At 35.4% G+C, this 17,363-nt stretch overlaps 1 long non-coding RNA gene across 1 annotated transcript; it reads right to left on the reverse strand.

Moving 5' to 3' along the window:
* Positions 1–1,689: 1,689 nt before the first annotated feature.
* On the reverse strand, positions 1,690–5,926 carry LOC126814508 (uncharacterized). Its single transcript, XR_007677629.2, has 3 exons — positions 5,723–5,926; positions 5,196–5,264; positions 1,690–3,891 (listed from the first exon to the last, which is right to left on the reverse strand). It is a non-coding gene; the product is annotated as an uncharacterized LOC126814508 (long non-coding RNA).
* Positions 5,927–17,363: the final 11,437 nt, after the last annotated feature.

The following is a 17,363-nucleotide window of genomic DNA, read 5'->3' on the forward strand; positions in this document are numbered from 1 at the left end:
GGTGCAGCTGTACAACTTCAAGAACCTTGGCCTCAAGTGCATGGGACCAACTCTACATTTTCTGAAATGTCAATAAAAGCCCTGGAATGATTTCATTTAAAAAAAATAATCAGAAAGTAAATCTAGTTTTATTTATATGCTATTTGTTGCCAGAAAATATATTTTGTTACGAGTCTAATTCAAATTTAAAAATAAACAATGGGTCTGAGGCATATTTTATTGATATATAGAAATTAATGCAGTGTTCTCATTATGTGATAAAAGAGTGCCAGAAATGTCTCGAAATTCAGCCATTTGTGTATTTAGTATATCAAGTATATGCGTGTATTACAAAGCTCTGATTTGTGTGATTTGTGTACACCCCGCCCCACCCCCCCTCCTCGTGTCACTATCATGTACATATCAATTCTGCTGTCAACCCACCCACGCGAACATGACTAAATTATGAAACATTGTCTAGTCGTTTGTATGTTACGACAAAACGAGGCCAGCGTGGCTCATTTGCTGCAGAACGGAAGGCCTTGCAAGGATTAGTGTCTAGTCGTTTGGATGGTACGAAAACCCGAGGTCAAAGTGGTTCCCCGTTGGCAGTGGTGAAGTATGGAAGGCCTAGCAAGGATCTGTGTCTAGTCGTTTCGATGGGACGAAAAACGCCCGTCCCCTCGTCCATGGTACAAGGATTAGTGCCTAGTCGCTTGGATGGTATGCAAAACAGAGGTCCCCGTTCTCTCCCTTTGTCTGTGGTTCTTGACCGAAAAATCGAAATCCTGTGTGCATATTGGCGTGCACGAAAAATAACCCTTTGCATTTGGAATTTTATGCACCCACCCCACCCTCGAACAACGCTTAACATAACATTTTGTTTTCACTACCTACATTGTAAAATTTGTTTGATTTCAGATGACTTAGCCCCGGTTTTTCACAGTGAAAGATTTTGATGAAACTTGACATGCATGTTTATAACCCAAAGATATGGTTCCTATCGATATTTGCGCATATCAATACGTAACTTCATGAATTATGGTCCCTGATTGTAAGAAAAATCACTTTATATTTCGCGTGTTCTCTATCTATCTCTCGGAAATGGAATATGGAAATACACAAGCTAGCTAGTGTATTACAGGTTGGTGGTGGTGGGGATGAGGTCTTCTATTTGCAATGATTTTTTGACTACAAAATATACGCTCTAACTCATTACTCAAACTACAGCAAAAAAAAAGCGGAACGGAAACCCGATTTTATATATTCTTACAATAGCAACGCACTTCGGGATTAACTTAGAAATGGTTCCACTACTGATGTCTTCCGCCTTACTCCTGCCACAGTAGTGGCTTGTCCTACGGAGTTTCTTTCCGCAAGTTTTTTTTAGTCAAATGACTACAAAAAGGTTACTGGCCTATGTATAGCTCCCTTAATTTACACATAAACTGACCTAAAACTGCACTGCACATATAATAAACCAATTCCCATTGAAATAAAGGTGAAGCCGTACCGCATAATTATATGATTTGATGAAACCCAACTGCTACCTGAAGTTTCTCGCCTATCGAAGTTATAATATCCTCCGGTGTCATGGCGGCTCGCACATTATAAGAATCATTGCTTTGAAAATGTAGAACGCATTAACACAAAGAAAAACTGATGGGTAACTAGTTTAGTGGTCCACACTGTAAAACTTTTTCCGTAAAATTTACGGACAAATGGCTGGCAGCTAGGTTGCCAACCAATGTACGTAAAAATTACGACACACCGTAAATATATTTTTACGAACATGTCGTAAAAATTACGTCCAAAGATTGGCAACCTAGCTGCCAGCCATTTGTTCGTAAATTTTACGGAAAATGTTTTACAGCTGTAAAAAACTTATGGTATGATAAGCATCAAAAAGACATTTACTTAAGATTTAAAACAGAATTTAATTATTCAAAACAATATAAGATACAATTAATTCCTCAAAAATGCTTTTACATGATAGTTTAAGATATAATAAAAGACCTGGAAATACTGGAAATTGGAGATTACTGTCAGTAAGTAAAGCTAACAACTGCCTTAAAAAAAAAAAAAACTGTCAACCACAAATTCATATTTTTAACACATTTGATCAAGAGCAGATTTGATATTACAATATGGAGAATGTTTAGAGATCTAACATATTCTTTGGCTGTCAAGCAGTTTGGTGGTATATTTCAACAAAAACAAAGCTCCTTTCATAATTCTTCATTAATAATAATGAACATTTGTACATGGAATAGTGACGACTTTAAAAAAAAAAAGAAGAGAATTTGTTGCCCTATTAACAAGGGAAATAACTCTCCAAAATATTTATCAAGTTCTCACAAGACAAGCAAACAAAAATTCCCAGCAATTAAAAAATGTTTGTGAAAATTTCCATGGATGTATCAAATAATGGGTAGCAACAAAATATAAATTTAACAATAATGAAATTATCCATTCAAATTCTTGTACATGTAACATTTACATTATAATATTCAAATGAATTTTTTTTATAGTAGAACAACAACATTCTGAATTTATTCTACAAATATATAATCAGTGTGTTACAATAGAATTATCCTCAAATCTTTTTCTAAAATCTTAACCAAGGTGTTGTAATATTTACCTCAAATCTATTATTTAAAACATCAACAACATGAAAGTAAATTATAACAGTAAAACATGATCTAATGAAATAATGAAATCATTCAAATTTTTGGAATTAATGAATTTGCATTCTAAATGTTTAAATGAACAATTTAAAATCTAACAATTATTGAACCCCAAAAGTATCATGACTTTAAAACAAGAACAGCATCAATGCAGAATTCCTATTATTCCACCTTAAATGTACAGCTTGTTTCAATGATTAGCTTAATCACTGTTTGAAAATGTATATCATTAAATTTTCCACAATAACTCTGCCTAAGCATGTACATTCCTTAGTGAGAATGGCATAAATTGATTCAGTCTCGTAGATAAAAATTTAGATAGAACTCGACTACTGACAAAGTTAATGAACCAGTCCCAAAATGAAATGTGTAGATGAGAGTTACACAATTTTAATGTTTATGCAACACGGCCGCATATTTAGAGACAAAATGAACTGAGGATAATTTTACAAATGTACCAAATTGTTGATGGACAAATTAAATGACCAAAAGATTTTTCCATTAAAGTAAACGGACATCTTATCAAAAGTACAATAAGAAGATCAAGTTTAATTAAGAAGATTCATTAAAAAGATTTCTTGCAGTGCGTTTAAAGTCTCATTTACAAAGTATCACTCATAAAAGGGTTGTGGCTCGGTCCCTTATCACCTATTTTATACACACTATGTGCTGGTGTATAAAAACTAACCATAAACTCAATAGGCCTATCCCTAAAGTTTGCATGCATGAACATTATTGCATCATAGGTTGCAACGATACATATCACAGTATTTCTTCTTGGACGTGTTTCCAGCTCCCTAGCCACTGCTTTTCCATCTGACGTTTTTGATTCAAAATGTTCCTATATCCGTGATTTGTGGTTCGCCGGAGGGGAATGTACTTTCAGCGGGACACATGTTTCATTGCCGAAAGCCATCTTTTCTCCTTCTTGTCACATGAACTACAGGGGAGTATTCTGCATCGGATGAAAATGGACAGTTAAAATATCTGTACCATGTTAACCAAACCGTGGTCCAGAATTTAAAGCACCTTGAACCAAAATGTGGCATCTATACCGTCGTATACCTTCTCACAGTACCGGTATATTGTTGCTATTGTTGTAACTGTACTTCATCCATTTAAAGTTTGACAGTTTAGTGATTAGTTATACCACTTTTTGGCACACTCGAGTCTTCCTCTTTTTCATGATTTCTGTGCGTTATCTGGGTTAATTTCAAAAATGCACCTGCAAAACAAATATTCTCAATCAGGTTGTTTCTTATGACATCCATTTCAAAAGAACACATTTTAATTAAGGAAAAAGGAGCTAAATGTGCGAGAAAATGAAGTTTCATGTCCACAAACAGGAGACTAAAGAGAGAGAGAGAGAAATGGGGTTTAACGTCCACTCGACACAAACTAGGTCATTTCAGGACTAACATATGGTTTTAATTTTATTTCAATAATTCGCTTGCGCGTAGGGGTCTTTAGCAGTGGGAGGAAACCGGAGGACCCGGAGAAAAACCCATGAGGTTGGACAGGTGACCCTACTCCTTGCCACGTACAACCGGGGATTCGAAACCACGCCAGTTGACTCAATGACAGACTTTATGGTACAGCGCGCACGTGCTAACCATTCAGCCATCCACCCCCCCCCCCCCCAGGAGACTAAACATATCACAAATACTATCAGTGTATACTGGAATAACCAGACTGCCATTCAATTTGGACATATTTCGCCGAGCATAACTGATTACAAATTACACTAAAAACAGAAACGACTGAATGTAAATCAGTTTATAGACATTCATAATAGATTATTATCGTTGCGACCCATTGTGTTCATTTCTCGGGGCCAAAGAATACAGATTTAGCTCCTTTAAGTTAGGTTGAACTTTTCTGATCATGATTCATATTGGTAGTAGCTGTAACTAACGTAACACCCATTGCTTTCCGGGTTAAAACCCATGCTTTCTTCTATCGTTACCGCATCTTGGGTTTCTGATCAGATTTTTGGACTAACCAGTGGCGACTCTGCACCTATGACAGGTAAATCTAAAAGCAGACTAAAATAGGATTCACCTGTTGCTAATAAGACCTACCCCAAGGTTCAAGCTGGGAGAGAGAAATGGGATTTAACATCCACACACAACACGAACTAGGTCATTTTTGGACTAATAAACATAGAATTTTATTTCAATAATCGCTTTAACCGTAGGTCTTTTATAAACAGTGGGAGGAAAACGAACGACCCAGAAAAAATGAACACGGTTAGTCAGGCAATCTTACTCCTTTCAACGCCACTTGACTCAAAGACATAGGCTTCATTCTGACCTAACTAAGGCCCATGTTAGACCATGGATCTTATATAAGCTCCATGGTTAGACCATTCGTCCAACCACCCCTCAAATTTCAAGGTCCAAGCAGAGGGCAGGAAGTGTTGGTTTTCATTAACAATGCGCTCAACTCCCAAAATTATTATCTTCAGTAAGTTCAATCTTATAATTTTTCTTTACCGGTAGGGCCTACCTTTGAAAAATTTTTACTAACCCAGAGAAAGGCTGGGTAGCCCACTCTATAGATGACAGGAATGGCACTCAAGGATGCAATAAGCTGTGCCTAAAAAAATTAGTAAAATAAAAAATTAAAGATCATTATCCAGACAATGCATTGACAATTCAATAAATTCTTAATAATGGTTTTCAGTGGTAGGCCTAGCCTACAGACCTGAGACTATGAACTTATTGAAGCACCGGAAATGTTAGCCCTTCATAGTTCATATATTTTTTTTCTATATCAATGTTATTATTATGTCATCCGAGTAGCCTCAACTAGAACTGAAGCCTCCAAAAACAATGCGAAAAAATATTAGGCCTAGCACTAACACCAGAGTGTATTTTTACTCTGTGCTAACACTAACACTGTGACAGCTAGTGTATGTGAGTATCATGTATGTCCATTTGTCTAGAAGTAGAAGAGTCTATTCCTACTATTTCATAAATCAGTTACCGTACATTTTTACAAATGCTAAGAATCAATCTATGTCAAACAAAGATGTGTCCCTACTGTATACTTACCTAAAACTGCAATGTTTGGTATTGACTGTAGTGTTCAACTATTGTGCTCGATGTTGAGGGATTCCTCTTTGCCGCTAACTAACGGTCTTCGCAGTAATGGCGCCCAGGAAGACCGATGACGTCACTTTAATTTAAACACCCGTATGTCATATTTACGGACGAAATTCTGTATTTCTTAAATATTAACAGACTCGTGTCTGTTATAAGGATAACAGACCTGCGCTGTAGGCGTTTTACAGAAACAAGTCTGTAAAAATTACAGAAAAGGCTTACAGTGCAGTCTTCACTATAATTTGTGATAGAATTACTTATTTAAAAAAAACTGAATGATGTAAAAATAAAAATGGTTGGAGTGCCCAAGTTTAGATTTGTCGTTGATTTCATAAAGATGTTAGGATATAGAACGTTAAATACTGTGTGATTCAACATGGCGGCCGAGGGGTTTAATATGATATAAGTACAAAATACATGTACATGTAGTACCAAATGGTTTATATGTATGAGAGTCAAGGTTTGGACTAAATGTCTTGGGGAAGTAGGGGGCGACTAGCATGTGCCTCTCTTTAGTGGACCGATGTGAGATTGCCCATTGTATTAACTGGACGGGTAGGCCTATTCACCTTCAGTTATGTATCAATGTCAAATAAGCGGCTTCGTATCAACACGGTCGGCTCTGGGCCGGTTTAATTCTACGTATCTCTCGTAGCTGAGAGAAAAAAGATTTTTTAGCCCAGAGAATATCTTCCGTCAGAGTGGTTGTTGATTCATAGATTCTAATAACCCCTTTTGAAGTTTATATGAAAGCTTTGATATCTGCTATGCAGATCTAGTTATTATTATTTTTTTTTGTGTACTTTCTGCAAATCGGATTTCTCAGAATCTAACTATAGGATCTTTCTGAAACTTTGACCTACCCGCCCCCCCCCCAAAATTGGGTGGCAGCCTTTGCTTAAATATATTTTCAAAACGTTTTACGAATCCGAAATCACCGAATTTTACGAACGAATGCATTTGACCTACAATGCTGTAACTTTGTGACTATTTGACCTATTTTACTAAATCTTTTTTCTTTGAGTACCTTGAGACAATTACTTGAAATCTGCAGATTCAGATTTTCGAATTTCGAAAATTCGTCGCTGCGATTTCCAACCGGAAGTTGAAACCAACTTGACAATTTCTTTAATAGTTGTACGATTTTCATGAAATTTAGCATGTAAGTAGATCTTACCAATGCGACGTCAAAAATATGATTAGAAATTTGCTAAATTATCTCCCCTTAATAAAATTAAGGATCAAATTTTTCCAAAAAATCATCGAAATATAGGTCAGAATGACCTAAAAAAAAATTTCGATACTAGACAAGTAATTACTGATTGATATACAAAATATGGAGTTTGTCGATCGAACCAGAAATGCCACCATCTTGAAACGTGAAAAATTACTTTGCTTTTGCGATATTTTACTTACAGACATGGGTGTTACATTTTCTGAATCCTTAAAGGAATGCCTAAAAAACGTTCAGAGCAGAATTTTGATTTAGGCCAAATGATGGTCACCATTTTGAATTGAATATGAAAAATAGTGAAATATCCACATTAATGGGCTTGAAAACCGACACAATTGGTCGTGGCTTAAAGAATATGTCTCCTATTACCAAAATTAATACATTTCAGGATAGCCTGGCTCATGGTCGAATGCTTGGTATTTGAATATTTCAAAAATTCGAATTTCGCCTTTGATGTTTTCCGTGCCGACAAGGTTGCTTTCAGTTTAGCTGGAACCAAACGTACCATGAGTACCAAATTCCGACGTTTTTTTTCGAAGTCAATTTACGGCCTCCATAAGGGGAAAAAAGTGGAATTTCGCCGCGAAACCGGCACCGATTGTCCGAAAACCATAAAGTTTGGACACAATACGCCCATTACCACCCCGGACTCTGTGCTTTACTCCCATTTTGATCCCGTTAAAAAAAAAGAGTTTTAGCAAAAAACCGATTTTCGGAATTTAATATTGGTTTTAATTAATTTTGAAATTGCAAATGCAAAGAGATTTTATCGCCTCTCCCGTATGTGATAGGTATTAGTACTATACACATTATCCTTAAAAGACAATTTTTTAAAATGACCGCAACGATATATCGACACTAGAAACCGAAATCGCCTATTTTGACCTTTTTTGACTGCTGAGGCATCCTTCCAGGGGTCCAAATCTCTGGAATTTCTAGCGGTTGGCTGCGCCGCGATGATATTTATCACATATTAAAAGGAGAAAATGCTCAGATATCAAGAACAATAAAAATTCGATAAAATACGGCAATTTTTTAAGCAAAAAAACTTTGATCGGTGGGGGTGGGTTTCGAATTTATTTTCAACGTTCTCGGAATTCCACACTCTTCTATTTTTAATATGTGATAGCTTCAATCCCAAGGTACATCCCGTGCAAATTTGAAGGCAATCGGCCCAACGGAACGTTGCCTGGGCAGAGCAAATCAACCCCGGTAGCGAAAATTTGCTCATTCTTCAACGCTTATTATAATAGATCAATCCGGGTCCCCGATCCACCGTCACATACCAAACCACTCCGAAATATATCGATAAGGCTTTTTTGATATTTTATTTACAGACAAGGGAATTATATTTTCCAAATCCTTGAAGGAAAGCCCATAAAATCTAGGCAGTAGAATTTTGATTTAGGTCAACTGATGGACGCCATTTTGAATTGAAAATGAAAAACAGTGAAAAATCCACATTAATGGGCTTGAAAACCCACACAATTGGTCGTGACTTAGAGAATCTGTCTCCTATTACCGAAATTAATACATTTCAGGATAGCCTGGCTCATGGTCGAATGTTTGGTATTTGAATATTTCAAAAATTCGAATTTCGCCTTTGATGTTTTCCGTGCCGACAAGGTTGTTTTCGAGTTTAGCTGGTTTTGATTTCGCGCATGCGCTACACAGGAACCAAAGGTACCATGAGTACTAAATTCTGGCGAGCAACTTTTCACGTTGGTACCTAGGTATCCTGAAAATTTCAAGGTGATACCTGCATTCGTTCAAGTCGTTTGTTCTAGTCACCTGCCTTTCGTCGTTTTTACGGCTTCCAGAAGTGGAAAAAAGTGGAATTTCGCCGCGAAACCGGTACAGATTGTCCTAAAACCATGAAATTTGGACACAATACGTCCATTACCACCCCGGACTCTGTACTTTACTCCCATTTAGATCCGATTAAAAAAAAAAACGATTTTCGGAATTTAATATTAGTTTTAATTAATTTTGAAAATGCAAATGCAAAGGGATTTTATCGCCTCTTTCGTATGTGATAGGTATTAGTACTATACACATTAACCTTAAAAGACAAATTTTTAAAATGACCGCAACGATGTTTGCGACACTAAAATCCGAAATCGCCTTTTTTGACATTTTTTGACTGCTGAGGCATCCTTCCGGTGGTCAAAATCTCTGGAATTTCTAGCGGCTGGCTGCGCCGCGATGATATTTATCACATATTAAAAGAAGAAAATGCTCAGATATCAACAACAATAAAAATTCGATAAAATAAGGCGATTTTTTAAGCAAAAAAACTTTGATGGGTGGGCTTGGGTTTCGAATTTATTTTCAACGTTCTCGAAATTTCACACTCTTCTATTTTTAATATGTGATAGCTAGAATCCCAAGGTACATTCTGGAACAATGCCTGTGCATAAAAAATCAACCCCGATCGCAAAAATTCATGAACACTTGTTCATGTATTATGGCAACTATCTTAGGTCCACCCGACTTCCCGGATCCACCCGACTCCACCAAACCACTCCGAAATTCACCCAAAATCCACCACATCTTCTTTTGCTATCGCGCATGCGCCACGCGGGAACCAAAGGTACCATGACTACCAAATTCCGGCTAGGAACTTTTCACGTTAGTACCTAGGTGCCCTAAAAATTTCAAGGCGATACATGCATTCGTTCATGTCGTTTGTTCTTGACACGGTTCATGCCGTTGGTCAATTTATGGATTCTGTAAGGGGAAAAAATTGGAATTTCGCTACGACACCGGCACCGGTTGTCCGAAAACCATGCAATTTGGACACAGTACGCCCATTACCACACCGGACTCTGTGCTTTACTCCCATTTTGATCCGATTAAAAAAAGAGTTTTAGCAAAAAAGAAAACGATTTACGGAATTTAAATTTTGTTTTAATTAATTTTGACATTGCAAATGTAAAGGGATCTTATCGCCTCTTCCGTAAGTGATAGGTGTTCGTACTATACACATTATATTTACAAAACAATTTTTTAAAATGACCGCAACACTAAAAACCGAAATCAAATATTTTAACTTTTTTTTACTGCTGAGGCATCCTTTCGGTGGTCAAAATCTCTGGAATTTCCAGCGGTTGGCTGCGCCGCGATAATATTTATCATAAATTAAAAGGAAAAAAATTTCGCGATATTATACTTACTGACATGGGAGTTACATTTTCTGAATCCTTGAAGGAATGCCCAAAAAACGTTCAAACAGAATTTTGATTTCGGTCAACTGATGGTCTCCATTTGGAATTGAATATGAAGAACAGTGAAAAATCCACATGAACAGACGTGAAAATAAACACAATAGGCCGTAATATGTTCAATGCGTTCTTATTTCTGAAATTAATGTATTTCAGTATAGCTCGAGATCAAGATCGATTTTTTGGTGTTTTAAAATTTTCAAAATATCGTATTTCGCCTATGACCTTTGACGTGCCGACAAAGTTGTTTACGGGACAATTTATGCCTTTAATTTTCAAAATTTACAAATTTAACCTAAATATTCGAACAGCTAAGGTCAATCTGATTCAAAAAATATTAGTTCCGTTCAAAGTTATTTCATTTATTTTTTTGATATTTTCCTGCCACATTTTAGTACTTTCCCGCCATTTTCGTTTCATTTTCTCACCCGTCCCGTTTTTAAACGGCTTGATCTATTTTTCTGAAACTTCTGGAACGGAAAGTCATTCCGATTACAGCAATCCAAGTCTCAGTTATTTCCCTTTAGTTTTCAGATTATTTTGTTGCCCGGGTGCAATGTTTCTCACTATATTTAGACTTGCAACTTCGCGACTTTTTCACCGATTTTGATAATTATTTTTTGTTGTTCTTTTTTCTTTTAAGATACTTGATATAATCCATGTCACGTGACGATGAATATGTAAGCTTTCATATCTGCATGGGACAGTAGCAGATCTAGTTAGGCTTTCAGACTTTGTCTGAAAGATTATTGTTTTTACTAAAATTATTAGGCTTTAAACACTATTGTTTTTACTAAAATGTCTGAAAGACTATTGTTTTTACTAAAATGTCTGAAAGACTATTGTTTTTACTAAAATTATTATTAGACTTTCGTCTGAAAGCCTATTGTGATTACTAAAATTATTATTATTTATTAGGCTTTCAGACTTTGTCTGAAAGACTATTGTTTTTACTAAAATTATTATTAGGGTTTCACACTGCGTAGCTTGTGTGAAACACTATTGTTTTTGTTAAGATTATTATTCTTCTTATTATTATTATTATTATTATTCCAAATTATTTTTGATTAGATCTCAGCAACTCCTTGTCGGGTCGTTACGATTTCTTCGGTTTTACTGGAAAAGCTATTTTGATCGTTCTGCGACAATGCGAAATGTCCGAAATCACCGAAGCTATCGTTTTTAGAAATATCGCAGTAATTTTAACAATAATCATTGGATTTTAACTTTCGATACATTTTGGCATAGCCGGACACAGGGCACATAGCTATGCTACTTTTGATTTTTGATTTTCGGCAAATCTTCACAGATATTAGGCGCCAAATTTCGAAAATTTAAATTTTTACAAAAAACTTTTTTATTTATTAATATTTTTTAGTCGTGTTTTACACAAAATTAACGAGTCATCTGACTTGGCTAATTCAGTTTTTCAGTCCTAGATTAATTATTTATTGTTCGATTTGTATAAAACAAAGTTCATATACCCCGTTGTCTCAATTCCCATTTTTTTTTGTTCCCGATATAGTTATTTGTCGGCACAGGAAGTGGCGTAATTTTGCTAAAAACTAAAATTTTGACAGTTAGGTACCACTTTTCGAAAGCAAATATTATTTTTTTCAAATCTGGTATAACTGAAAGGGTGCGCCCTTTAAAGGCACAAAAAATGTTGTGCCCAGTTTTTTTAATTTCGATTCCGTTTTCGGGCTATTTCGATTAAAAGGTGAAAAAAGGTGTAAAATTAAGCTATTTACAACCCATCCAGCGTTTTCATATTTTAAAATATTACTTCGTAACTTTCATAAACTCGTTGCAATAATCTATATGGAGAGAATGTATGTGAAAATTAATTTGTAATATGCGCAGTTGCCGAGAAATGGTCAATTTTGCATGAGTCACTCTTTACGCTATTGTGCCTGTAAAAGAGTCAATTATTATTGGATTTTCATAAAAGTGACACCATTTGATGCATAATGTCAATTGTGACTAGTTCAACTCAATTTTACATTTTCAATGTCACCGGAAATGACGAAATTTGGGCAAAAACTGTATTTATAGCCTTCGAAACAAATAATTTATTCAAATGAGTCGTATTTAGTGTTTGTTTAAGATTTTGATATTTGATTCTAATCAACTAAAAGAATGAACCCATACGTTCATATAGATATCACAAAATGGTTTCTAACTTGTTCAGTTGCGGAGAAATAGGCAATTTTCAACAGGTCACTTTTCAAGGTTTTTTGTCCACAAAAGTGTCAATTATTATTCGATTTTCATAAAATTTTCACTGTGTGATACCTAATGCCATTTACGATTTCATACAAGTAATTTAAGATTTTCATTATCACCGTAAGTAACGTCATTTTGGCAAAAACTGTATTTTTAGGCTTCAAAACAGATATTTTATTCAAATGAGTCTTATTTGTATTGTTTTTACAATTATGATATTTGATTCCAATCAGCAAATAGATTGAACCCATACGATCATACAGATACCAGAAAATGGTTTCTAACTTGTACGGTTGCAGAGATATAGGCGATTTTCTACAAGTCACTTTTCAAGGTTTTTGGTCTATAAAAGTGGCAATTGTTATTCGATTTACATAAAATTTTCACCATGTGATGCCTTATGTCATTTCTGATTTCATAAAACTAATTGAACATTTTCATTATCACCGGAAGTACAGTACACTTACATGTAACAAATGTATAAAATGAATTGATATTGCTGGATTTTTTTGATTCGGCGTCCATTTTATTTGATGTGTGCAATGCTTATGTGGAAACCTGTTTAATGGTTTCATTGGTACCGGAAGTAACATGTTTAGGGTAAAGTGGCACCGGTGAAACCCGTCATTACTGCATCGCAGTTCTAGTTATTTTTTTTTCCGCTGAAGCCTATTTCTCCATGATCGGAAACAGATATCGATCTGGAACCAAATTTTCTATTGGGAAACCATGTGGTGGCTACTCCTTAAAACAATTTTGAAATTCTGCGCAGACCGGAAGTGGCCGAATTTCGTGCGGTGCATAAAAATTAAAAAACGGCCGTAGCTTCGTCAATTCTGTACCTATTTTCATACAAATGACATTTTCAGAAACCCTGAGTCTTTTCTCGGACGATAGCAGTTGAAAATTTCGAAATTTCGAAACTTCGTCGCTGACATCTAGCGTTCGAAAAATGAAAAATTTTGTTTAAAACACAATTTTTCTTATGTTTCAAAATTTTCAAATTTGACCTACATTTTTGGATACCTGAAGACCATCCGATACCAGAAATATAAGTTTCATTCCGAGTTATCGCCCTTTATTTTTCGATTTTTTTTCGAATTTTCTGCCCATTTCCCAACCCTTATATTTTTGGGAAAGGATAAATCGATAGTTCTGAAAGTCCTGGAACATAAAGCTATATAGTCAGACCGCTGCATAAAGCAATTTCAAAAACGATCCGGAAACCGGAAGTAGTCGAAATAATGATAGATATTTCGAAAAAAATGCAAAAAATGGTTGTTTTGGGGAAAAACTTGATTTCTCCGTCCAGTATTAATGGATTAAACGAGTTAAACTTTCGTTGAGTGGCCCGAGGAATGGACTGTCGAATAATGCCCAATTTATACGGATACTGTTACAAAGCAGCAAAATATGACAAGCAGAAAATCAAGTATTTTCTGATTTGGAGCGTATTTGGACGCCTGTATCTCGAAATCTTAACCGCAACTTTTTTTTTGACTTTCTCTATCGAGAGTCCATTCGATAGTCTTGTGAATTATGCCATCCAATAAGACTTTGAAATGTCTGGAATACGATAAAAAAGGGACTGAAAATTAAAAAAGGCGAAAAATCGTGAAATTTTGCAAAATGCTCTATTACTTTATTATTTAAACAAATTTTTACAGATTCGGATAGCTGACCTAATTACGATTCTAACGATGTATAATATGTATTGAGTTATTGAAATTTAATTTTCGATATTTTGACATTTTTGCATTTTTCGTACCTTTGAACATAGGATTTCTCAGGGTCATTTTATCTGATCAGATAATGTAATATATCATTACAGAGCCCTGCCGCTATTTAATTGCCCAAACTGGTTATTAAAACTATTCCGAGACAATAATCTCCATACCGGAAGTATTCAAAAAATGTAAAAAAAGAGGTTAAAAAATTGTCGCTCTTGCGAAAAGCTGGATTTCTCGGTCAGATATTACAGGACCAAAAGAAGTAAAGTGTCTTTGGATAGCCCCATTAATGGACTATTATATGGCATCTCAATGGTACGATTTCGATGGTTAGAAAATAAATTGTGGTACGCCGAAAATCTAGTATTTTCCGTTTTTGGAGCCTATTTAGACGTCTTTTTCTCGAAAACGACAACTCTGGAACTTTTTTAACGCAGAGTCCTATGGGTGGACTATGGCGTGAGTCCAACAATAAAAGCATTGAAATAATATAAGTAGTCCAAAAAGAGCCTCAATCTTGGAAAAAAGTTGAAAAATCCTTACATTATTGAAAATGATCTTCTAATTTTCTTTCTTTGGAAAACAGCTGAATGAATTATTCTGAAACTTCTTGTACAGAAGGTAAGGTAACCAAATAACTTGTTAAAGCTATCCCGACAATGATCCCTAAAACGGAAGTAGTCGAAAAAATTTCGGATATTTTGAGAAAAAAAAACGTAAAAATAAAAAAAAAATGGAGATCTTGCGAAAAAAGTGATTAATACGCCAGATTTCAACGAATCAAAACAACTAAAGTGTCATTTGATAGTTCGAACAATGGACAATCTTATGAGATCTAAATGGTAAAAATTCGCGGGTTAGGCAATATATAATGGAACGCTGAAAATCTATTATTTTCGTTTTTGGAGCCTATTCAGACGCTTTTATTTCGAAAACTTCTCTTATTTCCTTTCTTAAACTTCTGTTACTTAGAGTCCTAACGGTGGTCTATGGTGTGAATCCAAATTTAAAAGCCTCAATATAGTATAAATGGTCCGAAAGGGCCACAATCTTTGAAAAGAAGTCGAAAAATCGTTATATCTGTAAATCTGCTTCTAATGGTATAAGGGAGGTAAAACTGTCCAATGGATCTTTCTGAAACTTCTGGTACAGGAAATTAAGTTCCCATACCACTTGTTAAATCTATCCCGATAATGATCCTTAAATAGGAAGGAGTCCAAAAAAATATTCGATATTTAAAAAAAAAAGACAGTAAAAAAATCGGTGCTCTTGGAACAATCGGGATTTCACCGTCGGGTGTGACCGGATCAAAACATTTAAAGTATCGTTTGGTAGCTCGATAGATGGGCTATTGTATGACACGCTTCCTGTCTGATTCCTGAAAGCCGGTTCAGTGCTGCTTGCAGGTCTAGTTCTTATTATTTTTTTTTTTTGGGGGGGGGGGGGAGCTATATCTCAGGAACTATAAGAGATGGAGGTCTGAAGTTTGGTTTTCTCCGGTGAAAATGTGTGGTGGTTAGTGCTTAAATGTAAAATGAAATTTTTGCGCATAGTGGATATGCGTCAAATCTTTAACGTGCACGGAAATTGAAAATCCGACATTATTCTCTTAATTCTCAATGGATTTTTCAGATATTTACATTTTTGGATAGCAGGAGACAGTTCTGAGCCGATAGCAGTTCAAAACTGTGGAATTTAGAAACTTTGTCGCTCTCATTTTTTTGGTGAAAAATGGAAAATTTCAGTTATATTTTTGGATAGCTGGCATCAATCCGATTCCAACAATATAAGTTTTGTTCTGAAATGTTGACTTTGATTTTTCACTTTTTTTCGCATTTTGGTCAAATCGTAGAGTTCTTATTTTTTTAAAACGGCTCCAACGATTTTTCTGAACCTTCAAGAATATGAAGTCGAAGGACCAAACCAGTCCATGAACTATAAATGAAAATCCTCTAATCACCGGAAGTAGTCAAGAAAGGTATCAAAACTTGAAAAAATTGTGAAAAGTGGGTGCCTGTGCGGAAAATGCGATGGATCAATTGTATTCTTGTCGATTAGTTAAAGTTTTATATCGTATAATAGCCAATTGAATTGTCTATCGGATGGTACTAAAGCGGCATGTTTCTATCAAAAATTTAAAAAGTTATGTGACTTTGAAAAGTAACGTTTTTTACGATTTCGAGCAATTTTGGACGCATGTTTCTCGGAAAGTCCCACAAGGATTTTTTAAAAACTTTCTCAATCGAGAGACCATTGGGTACTCTACTGTGTGAAACCACTGTATCATTTTTTGAAATGTCAGGAGTAGCCGAAAAAAGAGATCTAAAATCGAAAACGTCGTATTTTTACGATTTTGAGCATTTTTAGAGGCCTATTTCTCGAAAAGTCAACATAATTCTTTTTTGTCACTTCTTCTACAGAGAGGCCTATCAGAAGGGTTATATATAAAACCATTGTACAACAGTCCCAAGTTTCAGGAGTAGCAGAACAAGGGGATCGAAAATTGAACACGGCACCTTTCATTGTTAAGCGAAACATCAGGTGGGATACAATCTGTACGTTTTGTCAACGTATAGAGCCTATTCAAGCGTGCTTTTATCAGTGATGATATTTGAACTGAAATTATTTCAACTATGAGTGTTTTCTTCTATCCAAAATATGGGTTTAATGACCCTGTAACAGAAATAGTTGATTGCTGTGTGTAATAATTAGTCTTTGAATTAATATTGTTGCTTCTTTGTCAAAATTATCTTATACCGGTAATCATCTGTACAGAAATCGACGGCTCGGGCTGTTTATAAGAAAGTAGTATCGTACGGTAGTATCGAATATTGCACCTATGATGAAAGGCATGACGTTGTTTGAGCATGGACTCTATCTGTAATTAATATTAAATTTTTATTAGTGACATCAAATCTTTAACGTGCACGAAACCAGAAGATTGGCGATATTTCATTGAATATTCAATCAATTTTTGAACCAGTTACATTTTTGAGTAGCTGACATGAACGCGATTCCGAAGACTAGCGCCGCTGTACGAGCATGTTTAGAGATCATTTCGGGACTAACATATGGTTTATTTTTTTTTTATTTCAATAATTCGCTTGCGCGTAGGGGTCTTTAGCAGTTGGAGGAAACCGGAGGACCCGGAGAAAACCCAAGAGGTTGGACAGGCG

This window comes from Patella vulgata, chromosome 3 (assembly GCF_932274485.2).
Source record: "Patella vulgata chromosome 3, xgPatVulg1.2, whole genome shotgun sequence".
Classification (NCBI taxonomy): Eukaryota; Metazoa; Mollusca; class Gastropoda; family Patellidae; genus Patella; species Patella vulgata.